Source organism: Cucurbita pepo, chromosome 6, assembly GCF_057944985.1.
Source record: "Cucurbita pepo subsp. pepo isolate OVF chromosome 6, ASM5794498v1, whole genome shotgun sequence".
In the NCBI taxonomy this organism is placed as follows: Eukaryota; Viridiplantae; Streptophyta; class Magnoliopsida; order Cucurbitales; family Cucurbitaceae; genus Cucurbita; species Cucurbita pepo.
This window is the reverse complement of record NC_141803.1, coordinates 10,199,111-10,220,394: the sequence shown is the minus strand read 5'-3', so window position 1 is coordinate 10,220,394 and position 21,284 is coordinate 10,199,111. Positions and strand designations below refer to the sequence as shown.

Below are 21,284 nucleotides of genomic sequence, written 5' to 3'. Positions count from 1 at the left end.
TATACTTAATTATTAACAATTATCAGTATTTTGAATTGTCCGTAGTGTAAGGTTGGGAATAGCGATTTCAACGTCTTTTTCAATCACTCAAATTAGAGCTAAAACGAAGAAGTTTCAGTCGAAATAAGATATCCGACGTGATGATGTGGCGGCAAAATTGACATCATAGATCAATCAAAATATGACACTTATAACTTTGGAAGAGTAACCGGAGCTTTCAATTACTCACATTATCTTTATTAATTTTTTTTTATTATATTATTATATTTTAAAAAATAATAAAAATGAATTTGGAAGTTTTTTAATATTTACTTAAAAAAAATTAAAATAAAACATTAAAAAATCTGGTCTACCTTTTTTTTTTTCAAACAACAAATATAATATGAAAATACTTTAAATGATCTACCTTTTCATTCTTTTTTAATGGTCAGTTTTTTTTTTTTTTTTTTTTTTTATGGTTTATATTAAATTCTTATTTTTGCGGATTCTTCTCTATTTAAACTCATCCGTTCCCCATATTTTTCACAACACAACACACAACTTCCATAAGTTTTTAGGGATTTATACTAAACGAGTTAATGGGATGTGTATTTACTGTTGTACAAACTGTCCACACGTGCAAGTATGAACCTACCAATCGGTTCGCACACCTCCTAGGCCCTATCGTGGTCAGGCGAGCATTCTCTAGAGCTGTTGATGTCGGACACCTGCAAGGCATAGTGACCGTCGTAGCATTATGATTAACATGATGATCATTTTTCTGCCTCGTAGTGTACGTGTCTGTATCATCGTAAAATAGGGGTATTCTTGGATGCATGAACGCACAATGATGCATGAGATCCCAACATTTTTATTCATTATCATGTAAGACAACCCCTTCAATTTTTCCTTTGTATCATAATCTTTATCATAGTTTCCTTACATAAATTGCGGTTGTGCATTATGTCCACACACTTTTGTCGTATATCATTCATATTATGCATCGTGTCATACCATGTCATATCATACATACATCATATCATCAGCATATCATGTACAATATCGCCAAACGTGTTATACAATAATATTTATCATATCATCAGTACATCATCATATCACGTGTCATAACATTCACGTATCATCTCATAGTCACGTTGTATCACGAACATATCATGGACTTATCATCTCGTAAACATATCATAGTCATATTGTTTTGTAAATACATCGCAGTCATATTCTTTTATAAACATATCATGGTCATATCATTTCATAAATGTATCATAGTTATGTCATTTCATAAACATATTCTTATCATATCGTTTCATAAATATATCATCGTCATCTCATTTCACAAACACATCTTAGTCATACCATTTTCTAAATGTATCCTAGTCTTATCGTTTCATAAACATACTCTAGCCATATCATTTCATAAACATATCCTAGTCGTGTCGTTTCCTAAACGTATCGTAGTCATATCGTTTCATAAACATATCCCAGTCGTATCATTTCATAAAGATATCTTAGTCATATCGTTTCATGCACACACCATAGTCACATTGTTCCGTAAACATTTCACACATGTCAAGCATATATCACGTATAGAACCACGAGACACATGTCATGATACAAACATCAACTTTTAACCAAACCGTTAGTAAGGTCACTTACTTGGTTTGCATTAGCAGGTGTTCTCCTTACACTCGAGTACAATTGACTATGTGAATTTTATTTCCCGACCTTACGGTAAGTGCTACATATTAATTTATGCCATATTACTCGGTTCAAAACTACAAAATAATTTTTTTTTTACAATTATTATAGGTTACCACTACTTTAAAAGAGTTGAGTTTGACTTATGTCGAGGTTGAAAATGAAAAATGTTGTCATACGTTAATCAAAAGTTAAAATAAAACCTCATACAATTATGCTATAATTTTACTTATGAACATTCCTTGGAATATCATATTCACAAGTAAGTCCTTACTTAATAGTCAATCATTATTATTCTACCCAAAGAAAGAAATTTCATGCGTTGTTCTTACGAGCCTCAACACTGTCTCTGTTTTCCTCTATTTCATCAAAGTAGTCCTCTCGAGCATTTCCAGCCAACATTAAGGCAGCCAACCAGAAGAGGGATGAATCAAGGGATAGAAATGCACCCCCACCCAAAAGACCAGTCATAGCGATCTGCATGCTGTCTCAAGATTGTGATGAACGTTGCGAGTCAAGTGAATTTGCTCGGCGATTGTAGGCCATACGAGCAAAGTTATAGCCAATCTAATTGTGAACCTGCAAACACAGAGTAAAGGATGATAACGTTTCGAAATCACTTTTTAGGTAACAGTTAAGAGTAAAGGATGTGATTTGGAAAGAGAAGTTACAAGGCAATGTTGAAGAAAATAGAGAAACTGGTGCTCTTAAAAAAGGCACCTCGAGGAACGGATTTTCGTTGGTAAGGATAGAACAAAGAGAACAAAGAGAAGTATCCTGCAATTGAAGAAGCAAGCATAAACGCAAGGGAAAGATATCCGAGGGCCACAGTTGGGTCCGCTGGATATTGATAGATCACAGTGCCTTTGCTTGGGATGGGAGTTCCAGATGCAAGCTGCCCATAAGCAATCACAACAAGAAAGGACAGTGACCATCAATGAGGGAGCTTGGAAAATTATATGTTATTACATTGGTTGGGAGGTTCTCATCTTGTTGTGATTGTTTCAAATGCACAAATATCTACACAATAAGAATCAAACAATTTGTGTTAGTGAAAAAGTGAGTAATTGAAGGGTTGATAACTAGATTGTAGTATGAAGAGCAAGAATGCTCTCTATATAGAGAGAATACAAAAAGATATTTAGAAAATCTACTTCAAAATCTTCTGAAAATTGGGTAACAAACATGTAAACAAATCAAAAATTAAATCAAATCAAAACTAAATCAACTCCTAGCACGTGATCTTTAACACTCCTCCTTGTTTAGATGTTGTGAACTCCAAGCTTTTTCCTGAACACCCATCTTACTCCAATTATCTTTCTGTTTAAAGGTCGATCAACCAACTCCCTGGTTTTGTTTTTCTCGATCACTGAAAGCTCCTCCTCTGACAGGTGCATCATCAACCAAAGCATCTTGTCGTTCATCTTCAGAGTCTTCTTGTCGTTCATCTTCATGCTAATTTAGTCGTTCATCTTTAGACTCTTCTAACATGCTATAAAATATTAAATTGTTTGGTGCATTAGAAATCTGATTCATATTCGTCAGTTCTTCCAATTTTCATTGCTCATTTGTAACAAACTAATCATCTTGGCTCACAATAACACGAATAGTGTGTGGTTGAAAAACTCTGTAAGCTTTGGATATAGTGTTATACCCAACAAAGTGTTGGTGTTAATATAACACATGCGGAAGCAATTTGGATCTTAGGCACTTTTAGAACATCAATTATTGTAAATGACTAGCATGTTCATAAGTATTAAAACTTAATGAGTTTAAATACTAACCTTTTGTAGTTCAAACTCCTTTTGCCTCACGAACCGATTTCGAACCACCACTAGTGTCTTCTCCACTATTCTCCGGCCTTAGAACGGGATTGTGGAATCCGGTGAGTGACTAAACTTGGGAGGGATTTTGTATACGTGAAAGAGAGTGCTTGTGAGAGGTTTTTCATCAAGATGAAGAATTCCTTCCAAGTATCATGATCACTCTATTTAAAGAGTCAAGTTTGCATGTTCATGCAAACTTGAGATCACCAAATCTTGACACTTAAAATTCCACTTAAATGTTTGAGATTATGTGGCAAGCATGCATGTTTGAGTTAACCAAATTTTGACACTCAAAATTCCACTCAAACTTGTGGGGTTTATTTGGCAAACATGCAAGTTTGGTTAAACCAAATTTTGACACCTCAAAATTCCACTAACATGATTTTTCCATTAGATGAAAGTCAACATTTTGACTTTCTTCATTTTAATTAGATGAAAGTCAACATTTTGACTTTCTTCATTTTAATTCAACAATTAATTTGAATAATGAATTTCAAATTAAAGTAACATTAAATAATTAATTAAACTATTTAATTAATATTTAATATTAATTCAAATGCCAATCCCAGTCAATTCCGACACATAATTGATTAAGATATTTAAATCTTATTTAAATATCTCAGATTCTCTCTTTTCGCTTATTTCGTAAATAAAATAAAATTGCGGTTAAATATATCGTATATATGTAACGCATATTCCCTAATTTGAATTCGAACACTTCGAACTCACTCGTCACACTGTTCTATGGTTTAGTCCGATATGAGCTAGCAGAGGGACCTAATGGACCTATAGATCATGGGCTCCAACGATTCAAGATTAACCGATTAAACTCATTAACCTGGTTAACCAACATTCGTTAACTACTAGGACACTCCACTATAGCCTAGTAGTTGCACTCCCCTCACTATAGATATATTTCTGTCCATCTGATATAACCATGATTAGTAAGTCGATCCTTCACAGGTTGTTCGTAACTAGAGCTGGGTCAATTTACCGTTTTACCCCTGAAGTTACTTCTTGTTCCTTATGTCTCACTGATCCTCTAATAAACAATTGGTTTGTGGTCCAACCAGTAAACCGAATCCCTCTCAGGCCAATGAGAGGGTGGGGCCCCTTGTTCAAGACCTGGAGTCAGTGCTTAAGGGAACTACCTTTCTTCTATCCCTAAAAGTGGGTAGGAGTGAATTCCGTCTTGCACCCCACGTCCCCAGCCATTCACCCAGTCTTACCCCTGAAATGGGAGGCCTGTTGAGTCGGCGAACTAGAGCCACTCTCACCCATGCAAATCTAAGGATAATTCCGAATAAACAGGAGTTCATGGTTAGCTCAGGATTAAAACCGAGTTACCTAGGTTATCGAATGAAAAGAAAATCAGTCTCAACAGTAAACGACTTTATAAAGTGAGAGTGGTTTTCTTCATGGTCCGATCTTATGCAATACTCATTGCATAGGACGCCCCCACTCACATGTCTCCACATGCACAATTTAGTGATCGCATTGTTTATATCATATACAAAAGTGGGCCGCATCCATAGTGTCCCCAGAATAAGGTACTCAGCCTTATCCTTATACTATAGATCATTTTGACTATATACTTGAACTTGATCCACTCTTATGTCTCTACATATAGTTCAAGTAGTCATACTATAGCCAGAGTTCTTAGTTTATTGGATTTAGATTAATGATCGTAAAGTTCACTTTATTCAATAACAATTTTTTCTGAATAAACAACAATAATAACTTTATTGAAAATAGAATATATCTTTGTTTACAAACTATGAGTTTTAGGACATAAAACCCAACAAACTCCCACTTGGACTAAAACTCTAGTGGGGTTTTATAACGTTGAGTAGAGAGAAATACAATAAACTAGGGCATCACATACTCATGCCTTTTCTCCCACTTGCCCTAGATTACATAACTCGTAGTCCTAGACTCACTAGGTGCCCTTCAAACACTTTAGCCGTGAGGGGCTTTGTAAATGGATCAGCAATGTTGTGTTCTGAAGCTATCTGTGTGACGATCACATCTCCTCGTTGCACAATCTCCCTTATGAGATGATATTTGCGCTCAATATGTTTTCCTCGCTTATGGCTTCTTGGTTCTTTTGAATTTGCAACTGCTCCACTGTTATCACAATAAAGAGTGACGGGAAGATGCATATTTGGAACGACTTCCAAATCAGTTAAGAACTTCCTAAGCCATACAGCTTCTTTCGCTGCTTCACAAGCAGCAACATACTCAGCCTCCATGGTGGAATCAGCAATGCAACCTTGCTTTATGCTTCTCCATATTACTGCTCCTCCGTTCAGAGTGAAGACAGATCCTGATGTCGATTTCCTTGTATCTACATCGGTCTGAAAATCTGAGTCAGTGTACCCTGTAAGGATCAGATCCTTAGCACCGTACATTAGCATATAGTCCCTCGTTCTCCTAAGATACTTGAGGATATTCTTAACGGCAGTCCAATGAGTACGTCCCGGATTGGATTGATATCTGCTGACAATTCCCACAGCATAGCATATGTCGGGTCGGGTACATAGCATAGCATACATCAGACTACCGACCGCTGATGCATAGGGAATGTGTTTCATATCCTCAACTTCTTGAGGTGTCTTAGGACTTTGTTCCTTCGACAAATGAACTCCATGCCTGAAAGGTAATAATCCTTTCTTGGAGTCCTGCATCTTATATCGAATCAACATTTTGTCGATGTACGATGCTTGAGACAAAGCTAGTGTTTTGTTCTTGCGATTTCGAACAATTTGGATTCCAAGAACAAACTGAGCCTCTCCCAAATCTTTCATTTGGAATTGTGTCGCTAGCCAATGCTTAATGTCAGTCAGAATTCCCACATCATTTCCAATTAGTAGGATATCGTCAACGTACAACACCAGGAAAGCTACTGTAGAGTTGACTATCCTTTTATAAACACAAGGTTCGTCAACATTCTGTTTAAAGCCATAAGATTTGATCGCAGTATCAAACTTTATGTTCCAGGATCGAGATGCTTGCTTCAACCCATAAATGGATCTTTTAAGCTTGCAAACCTTTTGCTCGTGATCCTGTTCAATGAACCCCTCTGGTTGAGCCATATAGATACTCTCTTCAAGATCGCCGTTTAGAAAAGCTGTCTTAACATCCATTTGCCAAATTTCATAATCATAAAATGTGGCAATAGACAAGAGTATTCTAATTGATTTAAGCATAGCAACAGGTGAGAAGGTTTCTTCATAGTCCACCCCCTCTCTTTGGGTATAACCCTTTGCTACTAGTCTTGCTTTAAAGGTCTGTACCTTACCGGTTTGGTCTCGTTTTCTCTTATAGATCCATTTGCAACCAATAGGTTTTACCCCATCTGGTTGATCTACAAGTTCCCAGACTGAATTGAAGTACATTGACTCTATTTCAAGATTCATGGCTTTAATCCACTGATCTCTATCAACATCATTCATTGCCTGTTTATAGGACAATGGATCCTCAACGCCATCATCAGGTATGATGACTTGAGTTTCTATCAAACCCAAGTAACGATCGGGTTGAGTTATAACCCTCCCACTACGTCGAGGCATTCTCAACTTTTGAGAAGGATGTGATTGACCAGAAGTGTTAGCTCCATCAACAACTCTGGTTGAACGACCAGCTTGATCAACAACTCTTGTTGTTTTATCAGTAACTTCTTTAGAAATCTCACTTAATACTAGTTTGCTACGAGGTTGATGATTTCTTACGTGATCTTCCTCTAAGAATGTAGCGTTCGTTGATACAAACACTCTATTTTCTTGAGGATCATAAAACAAACCACCTTTCGTCTCTTTGGGGTATCCTACGAATAGACATAATTTTGAACGACGTTCTAATTTCTTGGGATTTTGCAACAACACATGTGCTGGACATCCCCAAATTCTGAAGTGACGTAAACTACCTTTACGCCCTTTCCATAACTCATAAGGTGTTTCTGAAACACTCTTAGTAGGAACCATGTTCAAAATGTATGTAGCAGTCTCCACTGCATATCCCCAAAACGGATCGGGTAATTGAGCGAAACTCATCATGGACCGAACCATGTCCAATAGAGTTCTATTTCTCCTTTCTGATACACCATTTTGTTGAGGCACACCAGGGGCTGAGAGTTGAGACCTTATTCCATGTTCTATCATATAGTCCTGAAATCTTAAATCCATGTACTCTCCTCCTCGATCTGATCGAAGTGTTTTAATAGTTTTACCTAATAGATTCTCAACCTCAGTCTTATACTCTCTGAATTTTTCAAGAGCTTCCGACTTGTGATGCATTAGGTAAAGATAGCCATACCTTGAATAATCATCAATAAAACTGATGAAATATTCATACCCTCCTCGTGCTTTGACATTCATTGGACCACAGAGATCTGTATGCACGAGTTCTAAGGTTTCTTTGGCTCTATAGCCTTTTTCGCAAAATGATCGTTTAGTCATTTTACCCTCAAGACAAGACTCACATGGAGGTAAAGAATTGTCTTCTAACTTATTTAGAAGTCCTCTTTTAACCAATCTCTCAATCCTATTGAGATTAATGTGGCCTAGTCTTAAGTGCCAAAGATAGGTATTAGGAGAAATCTTTTGTCGCTTATTTTGAGTTTCAGCTGTTTTAAACATCTCAATATTTAAAATAGCTTTTGTTTTGCTCGGTTTTAACATATATAAGTTGTTTTCTAGTTTTGCAGAACAAATATGAATACCTCTTTTGCAAATGAACACTTCATTGATTTCAAAAGATACTTTATACAACTGTTCTAATAAACAAGAGATGGATATTAGATTTCTTTTCATTCCAGGAACAAAAAGTACATTATCTAATATAATGAATCTATCTCCAAAAAACAACTTTAAATTTCCTACTGATCTTGCTGAGACAACCTCTCCTGTTCCAACCCTGAGTGTTATCTCGCCATCCGCAAGCATTCTCCAGGAGCTAGTTTCCTGGTAAAAAGAACAAATATGATTAGTCGTCCCTGAATCTAGTATCCAAGTTGAGTTGTCATACTCTACTAAACACATTTCTACAACGAGTAAATCATATTTACCTTGTTGTGTCTTTTCGGCTTTCTTCTCTGCAAGGTATTTTGGGCAGTTTCTCTTCCAGTGCCCGTTTTCGTTGCAATGGAAACATTTTCCTTTATCTACTTTTTGAACCTTGTTCTTGCGGTTAGTAGGAATCTTATTTTTCCCTTTTCCCTTCTTCTTCATCAAAACACTTTTAGAAGTTGAAGGTCCAGACTTATTTTTGGAGGACGATCCTCGTAGTAATTTCTTGGAGATAGCAACATTTGCTTCTCCTGTTTGTCCCTTGTTTGTTAAGAGGGACTGATAAGTCTGTAGCTCATTGAGAAGAGCAGTCAAGTTATATTCTATTTTGTTCATAACCACATTGGTGCGGAACTGGAAGAAGCTCTTCGGAAGAGACATCATGATAAAACTGACTTGACTCTTCTCATCAATGACAGCTTCATTTTCTTCTGCCACATTGAAATGGACCATCATGTCCAGGACATGTTCTCTAACTGAGGTCCCTTCTTTCATACGGCAGTTGTAAATGTATTTTATGGCTTCATGTCTAAGGGAGAAGGACGGTTGTCCAAACATCTCTTTTAGAGATTCCATAATCTCTTTAGCAGTACCCATAACATCGTGTTTCTTAGCCAAGACATCAGATATGCTGGCTAGAATGTACACTCGGGCTTTGTCATTTGCCTTTATCCATCTGTCATATGCATCCCGAGCTGTTCGGTTTGCATTTGAGTTTGGGTTTGGAGGACACTCCTCAGTTAAAACAAACTTTAAATCATCAATGACCAGTATTGTGTTTAGGTTTGATTTCCAAGTTGTGTAGTTGTCGCCGTTTAATTTCTCAGAAGCGAGTAATTGTACTATTGAGTTTGTCATGCTGTGATATAAAGAAAATTCTATTAGTGATTTTGACTTAATCCTGTTTAATCCAATCAGTTTTAGCAAATGTAATAATGTACCCAAATCATTATTGATTTGCAACGATACTTTAGTGAGTTAGAGCAACTGCTACCGAGGGGCAGTCAATCACTCATTCACTAAACCAAGACATTCTTGACTTAAACACTAATCCCAGAATAACTCTTGTTCCTATAGTGTTTTAGTTATCGCTTTTTTGGTCAAGAATATACTAACTCTTAGTAATTCTTCGCAAGTGTGACCCACCAATTTCAGACCTCAGAAATCGGCCCCAACAACGCTATCGAATGAAAAGGCCAAAGTTGGGAATGGACCTAAGAAATCCTATCCATTTCTGGAGTTTGCGTTGTTCCGACTCCCATGTTACGACCCTCCGAATGGGTAGTTGCTCTAGGGCAACATGCAGGCGGAACATGGGAATCTCACGGTGCAACCTAGTGGTGGAGACCATAGGACGTGTTGACTTCCTTCTCCCACTTACTATAAATACTTTCTCAATTCCCCTTGTTATTGACTCATGCAAATACCTTCCGAATGGAGGACGCTCCCAGGGCGACACGAGGCCGAGCATGAATCTCACTGTGTGAATTTTACAGAGAGCGTGAAGAGAAAACGATGTATCTTATACACCATTTTCCTCCCACTAAGTATTTTATATGGTTGGGTATACTCATTACTTAAGTATATTCCGGCTAATTAAATATAACTTAAGTCTAGGTGATTTTTCTAAATCTTAAATCACTTAAGCATGCTCATAAAACTCGGCTAACTAAGCTCAAGTACTGGTCCGATCTCCAGGTAGCAGGTGTTCCGTAAACCGTCAACTTAAGTACCTTCAGCCTTAGACAAGATCGTGCCAGGTGAGCTTTCTCGTAACCGCAATTTTATAAGACATCGACCCCTTTTAACTGTTAAATTGATCGTGCTCGGTTCTTAACCCTTAGTGAGCATGCTGTTATCTTTATTATAGATTTTAACGTCTACCTCATTTTATGACGTTGAAAATAACCTATAACATGCTTTATATAACAATTTATATAATCATCCATTCCATGCAATAATATAACAATTTATATCTATCACTCATGGAACCCTAAGACATGCATACTATACATTATAACACTTATAACATACTTGGAATGCATGAAACATGCTTAGCCTATGGTGGGATTTTAAATCTATATGACATACTTTATGCATATACATTTACTATTTAATTAAAACATACATTCATAATGCATAATTAATTAAACACACTAAAGTGGGTTGGTTTTGGCATTTTAAAGCAAGCAATTAACTAAATTATTACATTAATAACTAGAAATAACTTGAGCCGCTCCCGACGATCACGAACTGGACCAACCAACCCTTAAAAACGTTCAATCGGTCCCCAACGACAGAAAAATCACCCGAACCGCCTCTTCCATCCTCTTCGGTTCAGCTTGCTTATCTCTTCCATTTTCGATCAATTACAACCTAAAGTGGACTCTAATGACTTTATAAAAATTACAGACCTTTCTTCATTTATTAAAGCCCATACACCTTAGGCTTATTACAATAATTGTATCAAATGGAAGCATAAAAAAAATGCCAAAACCAAAACCATCCACTTTAGCAACCACAAATTTCATGCATGAAATGGTACCCACCATGATCAAATTAATGTAAATAAAGTGCCTAAAACTTGCTCTGATACCAATTGTTGGTGTTAATATAACACATGCGGAAGCAATTTGGATCTTAGGCACTTTTAGAACATCAATTATTGTAAATGACTAGCATGTTCATAAGTATTAAAACTTAATGAGTTTAAATACTAACCTTTTGTAGTTCAAACTCCTTTTGCCTCACGAACCGATTTCGAACCACCACTAGTGTCTTCTCCACTATTCTCCGGCCTTAGAACGGGATTGTGGAATCCGGTGAGTGACTAAACTTGGGAGGGATTTTGTATACGTGAAAGAGAGTGCTTGTGAGAGGTTTTTCATCAAGATGAAGAATTCCTTCCAAGTATCATGATCACTCTATTTAAAGAGTCAAGTTTGCATGTTCATGCAAACTTGAGATCACCAAATCTTGACACTTAAAATTCCACTTAAATGTTTGAGATTATGTGGCAAGCATGCATGTTTGAGTTAACCAAATTTTGACACTCAAAATTCCACTCAAACTTGTGGGGTTTATTTGGCAAACATGCAAGTTTGGTTAAACCAAATTTTGACACCTCAAAATTCCACTAACATGATTTTTCCATTAGATGAAAGTCAACATTTTGACTTTCTTCATTTTAATTAGATGAAAGTCAACATTTTGACTTTCTTCATTTTAATTCAACAATTAATTTGAATAATGAATTTCAAATTAAAGTAACATTAAATAATTAATTAAACTATTTAATTAATATTTAATATTAATTCAAATGCCAATCCCAGTCAATTCCGACACATAATTGATTAAGATATTTAAATCTTATTTAAATATCTCAGATTCTCTCTTTTCGCTTATTTCGTAAATAAAATAAAATTGCGGTTAAATATATCGTATATATGTAACGCATATTCCCTAATTTGAATTCGAACACTTCGAACTCACTCGTCACACTGTTCTATGGTTTAGTCCGATATGAGCTAGCAGAGGGACCTAATGGACCTATAGATCATGGGCTCCAACGATTCAAGATTAACCGATTAAACTCATTAACCTGGTTAACCAACATTCGTTAACTACTAGGACACTCCACTATAGCCTAGTAGTTGCACTCCCCTCACTATAGATATATTTCTGTCCATCTGATATAACCATGATTAGTAAGTCGATCCTTCACAGGTTGTTCGTAACTAGAGCTGGGTCAATTTACCGTTTTACCCCTGAAGTTACTTCTTGTTCCTTATGTCTCACTGATCCTCTAATAAACAATTGGTTTGTGGTCCAACCAGTAAACCGAATCCCTCTCAGGCCAATGAGAGGGTGGGGCCCCTTGTTCAAGACCTGGAGTCAGTGCTTAAGGGAACTACCTTTCTTCTATCCCTAAAAGTGGGTAGGAGTGAATTCCGTCTTGCACCCCACGTCCCCAGCCATTCACCCAGTCTTACCCCTGAAATGGGAGGCCTGTTGAGTCGGCGAACTAGAGCCACTCTCACCCATGCAAATCTAAGGATAATTCCGAATAAACAGGAGTTCATGGTTAGCTCAGGATTAAAACCGAGTTACCTAGGTTATCGAATGAAAAGAAAATCAGTCTCAACAGTAAACGACTTTATAAAGTGAGAGTGGTTTTCTTCATGGTCCGATCTTATGCAATACTCATTGCATAGGACGCCCCCACTCACATGTCTCCACATGCACAATTTAGTGATCGCATTGTTTATATCATATACAAAAGTGGGCCGCATCCATAGTGTCCCCAGAATAAGGTACTCAGCCTTATCCTTATACTATAGATCATTTTGACTATATACTTGAACTTGATCCACTCTTATGTCTCTACATATAGTTCAAGTAGTCATACTATAGCCAGAGTTCTTAGTTTATTGGATTTAGATTAATGATCGTAAAGTTCACTTTATTCAATAACAATTTTTTCTGAATAAACAACAATAATAACTTTATTGAAAATAGAATATATCTTTGTTTACAAACTATGAGTTTTAGGACATAAAACCCAACACAAAGATGCCAGCTTCTGCCTTTTTGTCAAGCTTATCACGCTTGACCTGTGGAATGTAAGTTAAGCAAAGACACCCAAATACTCTAAGGAACATTAAAGAAGGTTTGTAACCATACCAAACTTCAAATGGTGTCAGGTCATTCACAACTTTTGTTGAAATTCCATTTTGCAAGCACACAACAGTGTTTACTGCTTTTCCCTAAAAACGTTTTGGAAGATCCTTCTCATGAAGCATGCATCTCGTCATCTCCATTATGAATTATATGAATCCAACAACTGATCACGTGCATGTACCCGAAGTACCGATTACAAGAAGCAAGGTTAAGAAGTTTCAAGAGGCCTATACATTGCATCTTCAAAAGCTAGCTAGTGTACCGGTTGAAACAAAGACTTTTGAGCCCAAAAATCTTTATAGCATTAGCATATCAAATCAAGAAGATAATGGAGTGGCGATATTGGAAAGTAATTAGAAGACTTGCCTTTGGTAGTTGAATTACCAATTAAGGAAATTATTAATGCCTTATTTGCTTCATTTTATATTTAATAGCATCTATTAATAGTTTGTATGAATTGCCTTATATTCTTCAATTTGTATTTAATAGCATTTATTAGCATTTATTTTATTAGCATTTATTAGTGGTTGGTGACTGAACTTTATTTTGTTAGGGTTATCTTCTTGGCCTATTTAAAGGCATGTAATATTCATGTTTGGGGGATTTTGTTGAATACAGAAAAAACCTTTGTGTTTTCTTGATACCCTTTTGGTGTTATTCTTTTTCAAACCTTGCTTTAGGTTTGATGTTTAAACCGATTCATTGAATTAGTTTTGATCAAGCTAATTCTGGAGTGAATTGTCTTGGTCTAAGAGTGACCATCATAGATTCCAAGTTCGATCTAAGAGTCATTCATCTTCTAACCAGCTCTTGGTTGGAATCAATCCGTTAAGTTAGCTTTCTCTGTGAGCGTTTTGCAAGGATTCTAGAAGGACCTCTAGCTTTGCAAATTCCAGCATTGTAGGCGCTTATCAATGAATCTATTCTCCTTTCACTGACGCCATTCTGTTGAGAAGTGTGTGGTTCTGTCAATTGATGTTCAATTCCAACCCTTCACAAAATCTGTTAAAAGTTTCCGAAGTGTACTCCTTCCATTAATTGACCTTACATTTTGAATCAAGCATGCACTTTCATTCTCAACTCTGGCTTTGAACTTCCAACACATTCTTGTTAGATCATCAATAAAAATAATGTAATAAAGATTACCATTTAATGATGGTGTTCACTGAGGACCACAAAGATCAGTATGAATCAGCTGCAGTTTTTTCGAGGCTCTCCATGCCTGTTTAGGATAGGGTTGCCTATGTTGCTTCCCAAAATTACAAGCATGGCAAAGAGGCATGTCATCATCAATGTCAGCGAGTCCTTCTACCAGCTTCTTTCACTGCATCTGAAGCAAACCTCGATGATGAAAGTGCCCAAGTCCTTTGTGACAAATCTCAGTGGCACTAGCTCTTGATATGATGGCCGCCAGATTTACAGTAAAGCTTTTTCCTCTCATTTTGACATTGAACAAGTCATTTTCACTAGCATCTCCGATCCAAGAACTGCTTATTCTCAAACACACTTTATAGTCTTTATCAAGTAACTGACCAACACTTAAGAGATTTTGATCAATTTTAGGTATAAATAAAACATATGGAATAAATTTTGTACCTTCATAGCTTGTTATAGCTACTGTGCTTTTTCCCTTGACTTCTAAGTGTTCACCATTGCCAATCATCACTCTCTTGACTTCAGTGTCTCTTAATTCCTCAAAAAACTTCTTGTCATATGTCATATGACATATGATTTGTGCACCCACTATCAATCAACCAGTTCTCGCTTGATTCTTTGCCTGAGAAACAAGTTACCACAAACAATTGATCTTCTTCTTCTTGATTAGCTACCTATGCATCTATTTCTTTCACCTGATCTTTGGCGTTGCAGATCACAGCTTCATATCCAAGTTGATTGCATTTGGAGCATTTGGCGTCAGATTTTCTCTAACACTTGTATGGTGGATGACCTTTCTTCTCACTATGGCGGCAAGGTGGATATAATTTTTTTGAAACCTCCTCCTTTTGTCTTCTAATAATTGGCAGATGAATCTCCATTCGTCGATTGGTTTTTGAAAATTTTCTTATTTTTATACCTGTTGTTGTCTTGATGCTTGATAGGTAAGACATCTTCAATCACCCCTTCTTGCCTCATAGACCTCCTTTGCTCTTGTGCTTGTAAAGCATTCAAGAGCTCTGTAAGAGAAATCTTTGATAGGTTTTGGTGTTCTCCAGAGTAGTAATGGTGGCTTCAAATTTCTCTGGAACAGTGACCAACAGCTTTTCAACGATCCAGGAATCATTTATCATAGAACCAAACAATCTCACATTGTTGGCAATGCTGAGAAATCTGTCAGAGTACTCTTTCACTGACTCAGACTCCTTCATCTTCTGCAGCTCGAAATCCCTAATCAAATTTAGGACCTTCATTCCACGAATCCTCTCATCTCCTTCATATTCAGCCTTGAAGATAATCCCAAATTTTCTTTGCTGTTTTGAGAGTCATTATTCGCATGAGATCATTTGAGATACTGCTGCAAATAGGCAAGCTTTTGTCTTTGATTGTTTTTGTCGTCTTTTTCTTCTGTGCTTTGATTTGTTCTACAGTAAGATTTGCTGGAAGTGGAGGGACCTCGTAATCCTCTTCTATTGCGTCTCACAGATCCAAAGCCTCCAAATAAGTCTCCATACGAACTGCCCACATTTGATAACTATCTCCATCGAAGACTGATGGTGCAATAACTGAAAAACTAGATTCACCTTCCATTTTGATCTCACAGATCCCTTAAGAAGATAGCTTTGATACCAATTGTTAGTGAAAAAGTAAGTAATCTAATGGTTGACAAGAACATTGTATTATGAAGAACAAGAATGCTCTATATATGAAGAGAATACAAAAAGATATTTAGAAAATCTACCTACAAATCTACAGAAAATCGGGTAACAAACAAGTAAACAAATAAAAAACTAAATCAAATCAAAACTAAATCAACCCCTAACTATAAGGAGATTTAATCAGATACTAACTGACATCAATCTAAGCAAATACGTGATCTTTAACAATTTATGAACATAAGCTTACCTTCTTGTTCTCAGCTACGACTCCAAATATAAAGGATTTCACACCTAAAGTTGCGACAGTAAGAGACATTATCTTGACAGACACGACCATTGATCCGAAGATAAATGTTACAAAAGAATTTTTAGAAAAATGGGCAAGAGAACGGGAAGACTATGGAATGAGATTAGTGAATGCTTGACATTTATAGTGGTCAGTATCGTCCAATGCATATCCTGAAATCATGAATTATGAATTAAAATATGGAAATAAACAGATTTTCTTTTGATTTTTTTTTTTAATTTTTTTTTAATTTTTTTTAATTTTTTATTTTTTAGGAATTATATGAACAAATTACCAATCTGGGTGTAAATCAGTTATGCATGCTCTTATTGCCAAAAAGAAAATTGGCTTCATTGATGGCACTATTGAAGAACCGTCTCAAAATGCAAATTCAACCGAATTTGAACACTGAAATCAGTTCAACAATATGATAATATCTTAGTTAATTCATTCAGTTGAAGCAGATATCGCTGATGGAATTATTCACGCCAAGATAGCTCATCAAGTGTGGGTTGATCTTCACGATCAATTCTCACAAAAGAATGCTCCAGCAATTTTTCAGATACAAAAGTCGATAATAATGATGTCACAGGGAACCATGGCACTGTCAGCATACTTCACCAAGCTCAAAGCACTCTGGGATGAATTGGAAGCGTACCGCATGTTGAACACAACTCTCTGTGGGAAACACTTGCACTCTTTATTAAGACCAATCGAGAAGAGAATACAAGACACTTTGTAGAATACTACTACTTTATAATGCTTGGGATTTCTTGGGATGAAACACTAGGTAGGGTTGAGGGGTATTTATACTATACCCTACGCAATCTAGACCTAACAAATGTAAATATTTTTCCTAAAATATCGAGATCGCTTTCGTGAAACATCTAGTATATTTCCTAAAATCTCTACTAAAATAAATATATAATGGGCTCGTACAATTATTGGGCTTGTCTCTATTGGGCTAGTGATAATATTTTAACACTTCCCCTGAGCACTAGTCCTCAATCGCCGCACCATGTTAAGCTGACAGAGAAAACTCTCATGTTTGCCCGTATTCGACTCTTTTGTAAACAAGTCTGCCACTTGGTCATCTGTCTTGATCTGCTACATCTCGATTTCTTCCTTTAGGACCTTCTACTAGATGAATCGCAGATTGGTTGTCGCAAAGAAGTGATGTTGGATACTCAATTTTCTGGTGCAAATCTTCCATTAAGAGTTTCAACCATGTACTTTCCTGAGCTGCTCCAGCCGCTACTCTATACTTTGCTTCTATAGTTGATAATGATACTGTTGGTTGTCTCTTGCTACACCAAGAAATTGTTCCTGAACCAAACTTGAACACATACCTAGTGGTTGACCTCCGAGTATCGTGGTCTTCTGCATAGTCAGCATCACAGTGTCCAACTAGCTTGCAGTCTTTGCTTCTTTTGTACAAAAGACCATAGTCGATTGTACCTTTGACATATCTCAAGATACGTCGAATTGCATCCAAATGAGGCTTATTTGGACTTTGCATGTACCGACTCATAACCCCAACTGCATAAGAAATATCAAGCCGAGTTAAAGTTAGGTAGAGTGCATTTTAAGCACTCTACATAGAACACCATTTTAACTACTGTTTATCTTATAAATAGAACACCATCACCGTTGTTATCTAACAAGATACCCTTTGAAGCACTCTACAAACGACCACCTACATTTCACCATCTTAAAGTTTTTGGTTGTATGTTATGCAATTGTAGTACACCCTAAGCAAAAATTTGAACCTCGGGCAATTTCTTGTGTTTTCATAGGATATCCTTGTGGTCATAAAGGTTACAAGTTGTATGACAAGCAATCTTAAAATAAAAACTTTATCAGTCGTGATGTTAAATTTTGGGACGATGATTTTCCTTTTTCATTAGCTTCACAAACTTTGACATTAGCTCCTTCAACTCCCATTTTACCACTTCATGATTCATCCTACTCAAACATCCATTCTAGTTCTCCCCCACCTTCTTTTCCTTCACTACTATATCGTTGACTCTCTGCCTTCTATTCCTTCTCCAGATTCACCCACTAATTCTAATCTTATCCCACTGATACATCAATTCCACTCTGACGTTCTACGCGTACCAAATAGCCTTCAGCTTGTTATAATGATAATAAGATGTCTTCTGGAGACAATCATTTAACCTCTAGCTCAAGTCCCTACACTGGCACCAGGTACCCCCTTCATGATTACCTTTCATTCTCCCATTTTTCACATACTCAACGTGCTTTTCTAGCTCTTATTACAGCCTAGACAGAACCTAAAACCTATAATGAGGCAGTTGGTGACCCATTACGGCAGCAGGCTATGAATGATGAAATTACAGCTTTGGAACGTAATCATACTTGGTCTCTCGTTCCTCTACCACCTGGCCATAAAGCTATTTGCTATCATTGGGTGTACAAGATTAAACACAACTTTGATAGTTCTACTGAACGTTATAAAGCTCGACTAGTAGCAAAGGGACACACTCAGGTTGAAGGTGTTGATTACAAAGAGACGTTTTCTCCTACAGCGAAACTTACTACACCTCGTTGCTTACTCACTATTGCTGCTGCTCAAAAATGGTTTACTCATCAGTTGAATGTTCAAAAAGCCTTTCTCCATGGTAACCTAGACGATATGTTTTTACCACTAGGTATTCGCCGACAGGGGGGGAATATAGTATGTGGGCTCCATAAATCTCTTTATGGTTTAAAAATGGCTTCTTGCAATTGGTTTTCCATATTCTCTACCACTACACAAAATGTAGGGTACACGCAGTCCAAAGCAGATTACTCTTTATTTATTAAGAGTAAAGGTACTTCTTTCACTGCAACTCTTATCTATGTTGATGATATTCTGTTGACAAGCAATGATCTCAAAGAAATTCAACATCTCAATACTAGTTTACTCGAGAAATTCCTTATCAAAGATTTAGGGAATTTGAAATATTTTCTAGGCATTGAATTTTCTAGGTCTAGAAAAAAAAATTTATCTCTCAAAGGAAGTATGCTCTAGACATTTTTCAAGACACATGTCTTACAAGAGCACGTCCAGAAAGATTTCCTATGGAGCAAAATCTGAAACTTTATCTAACAGAAGGAGAGAAGTTGAATGATCCAAGTAAATACAGACAGTTGATTGACAGATTAATATATTTATCAATTACTAGGCCTGACATAGTGTACTCAGTTTGTATGCTTAGTCAATTTATGCATGAACCAAGAAAACCACATTGGGAGGCAGCTCTTTAAGTTATGAGATACATCAAAGGTACTCCTGGTCAAGAACTTCTACTACCATATGAAAACAACTTAAGATTACAAGCATATTGCGATTCAGACTGGGGTGGTTGTCGAACTTCTAGACAGTCAATTTATGGGTTCTGCATTTTCCTTGGAAATTCAATTATTCCTTTGAAGTCTAAAAAACAAATCAATGTGTCCAGATCATCAGCATAAGCCGAGTATCGAGCTATGACAAATACTTGTTTAGAGTTAACTTAGTTAAGATACATTCTTCAAGACTTGAAAGTTCCACTGCCGAACAAGTATTATTGTATTGTGATAATCAAGAAGAAATACACATAGCAACCAATCTAGTTTTTCACGAACGTACGAAACACATAGAATAGATTGTCATATAGTTCTAGAAAAATTACAAGCTGAAATCATCAAACCATTTTATGTTTCAACTAAAATGCAATTGGAAGATATTTTCACTAAAACTTTGGGAAGACGTCAATTTGATTTTTTGAAAGACAAGTTGGGTGTGATTGACAGACAATCTCCAACATGAAGGGGAGTATAAAGATATAATATTTAGAGAATATATTATAATAATTAGTTGTGGAATATATCTTAGAAATTTCAGGATGGTCGAGAAGGAAAAAATGACCACCAACATCAAGGGATGAAGGATTTTAAGAAAAATTATGGATTTTTCGAGAAAAATAATAATAAAATATTCCGAATGTGACAAATTACCAAAATACCCTTAAAGTTCCACTTGATTACTGTAATTAAAGAAAATCTGCAACCAGATTTGGTTCCAAAACCGTCCAGCAGAAGAAAATCAATCGTATATTCATATCCAATCGTTGGATTGAGCTGCTATTTGGATAAGTTTAACAAAACTCAAGGTTTTGTAGATCCAATGGTTAAAGTTGAAAACTAATGTCGGTTGAACCTTCATGGTTTTAGATATTTCCACTTAAATTTTAGATAAATAAAAAACGAAAAAATTCACCACAATTCTAGAACAATCAATGGCAGTGCAAGCTTGATCTATAAATAAGAAGTTATGGGTAATGTTTCAAGACAAGAATCGAGTGATGGTTCCTAAAATTCGAGTTTAAAGCTTTTAGATTATGGATTTTTCTTTCTCAGATTTCTTCTAAATTCGAGGGTTGTGGTTAATCATTTGACATCCTACCAATTCCTACACATTCCATATGGGATTTCCAAGAAGTTTCATGAAGGAATCGAGCAATGAAAAGCTCTAGAATCGACTGTCCCAAAAAAAGGCGAGAAACATGTTTTCTGGCGAACTTTGGAAGGTTATAACTCAAGCTGCAGACCACGACAAGATATGAAATTGTCCCCTACTTCTTCCTTGAAACTTAATCTAAACGTCTTGTGAAAAAATTTAGCCAATTAGAGGTGTATATAGAGCGGTAGAAAGGCAAAACCAGAGGAGTATGATAAGAAAAAAAATCGTGATTTTTCCAGCAACCAATAAAGAAGATAAGTTCAAAGTCAAATGTCAAACTTTGACCAATAAAAGTCAAAGGTAACCATATGTTGACCTTTCTACACTTTTTGATCAATTTGAACTTCTTTCAGACTGGTTCTCATGAATTTCTTTATGGTTACTAAAACTAGACTCAAAGATGAATCTAGTAAA

At 36.3% G+C, this 21,284-nt stretch overlaps 2 pseudogenes; both read right to left on the bottom strand.

Moving 5' to 3' along the window:
• Positions 1–1,958: 1,958 nt before the first annotated feature.
• Positions 1,959–16,715, bottom strand: LOC147792292 (uncharacterized; annotated as a pseudogene).
• Positions 16,716–17,453: 738 nt separating this feature from the next.
• LOC147792291 (secreted RxLR effector protein 161 pseudogene) lies at positions 17,454–19,004 on the bottom strand (annotated as a pseudogene).
• Positions 19,005–21,284: the final 2,280 nt, after the last annotated feature.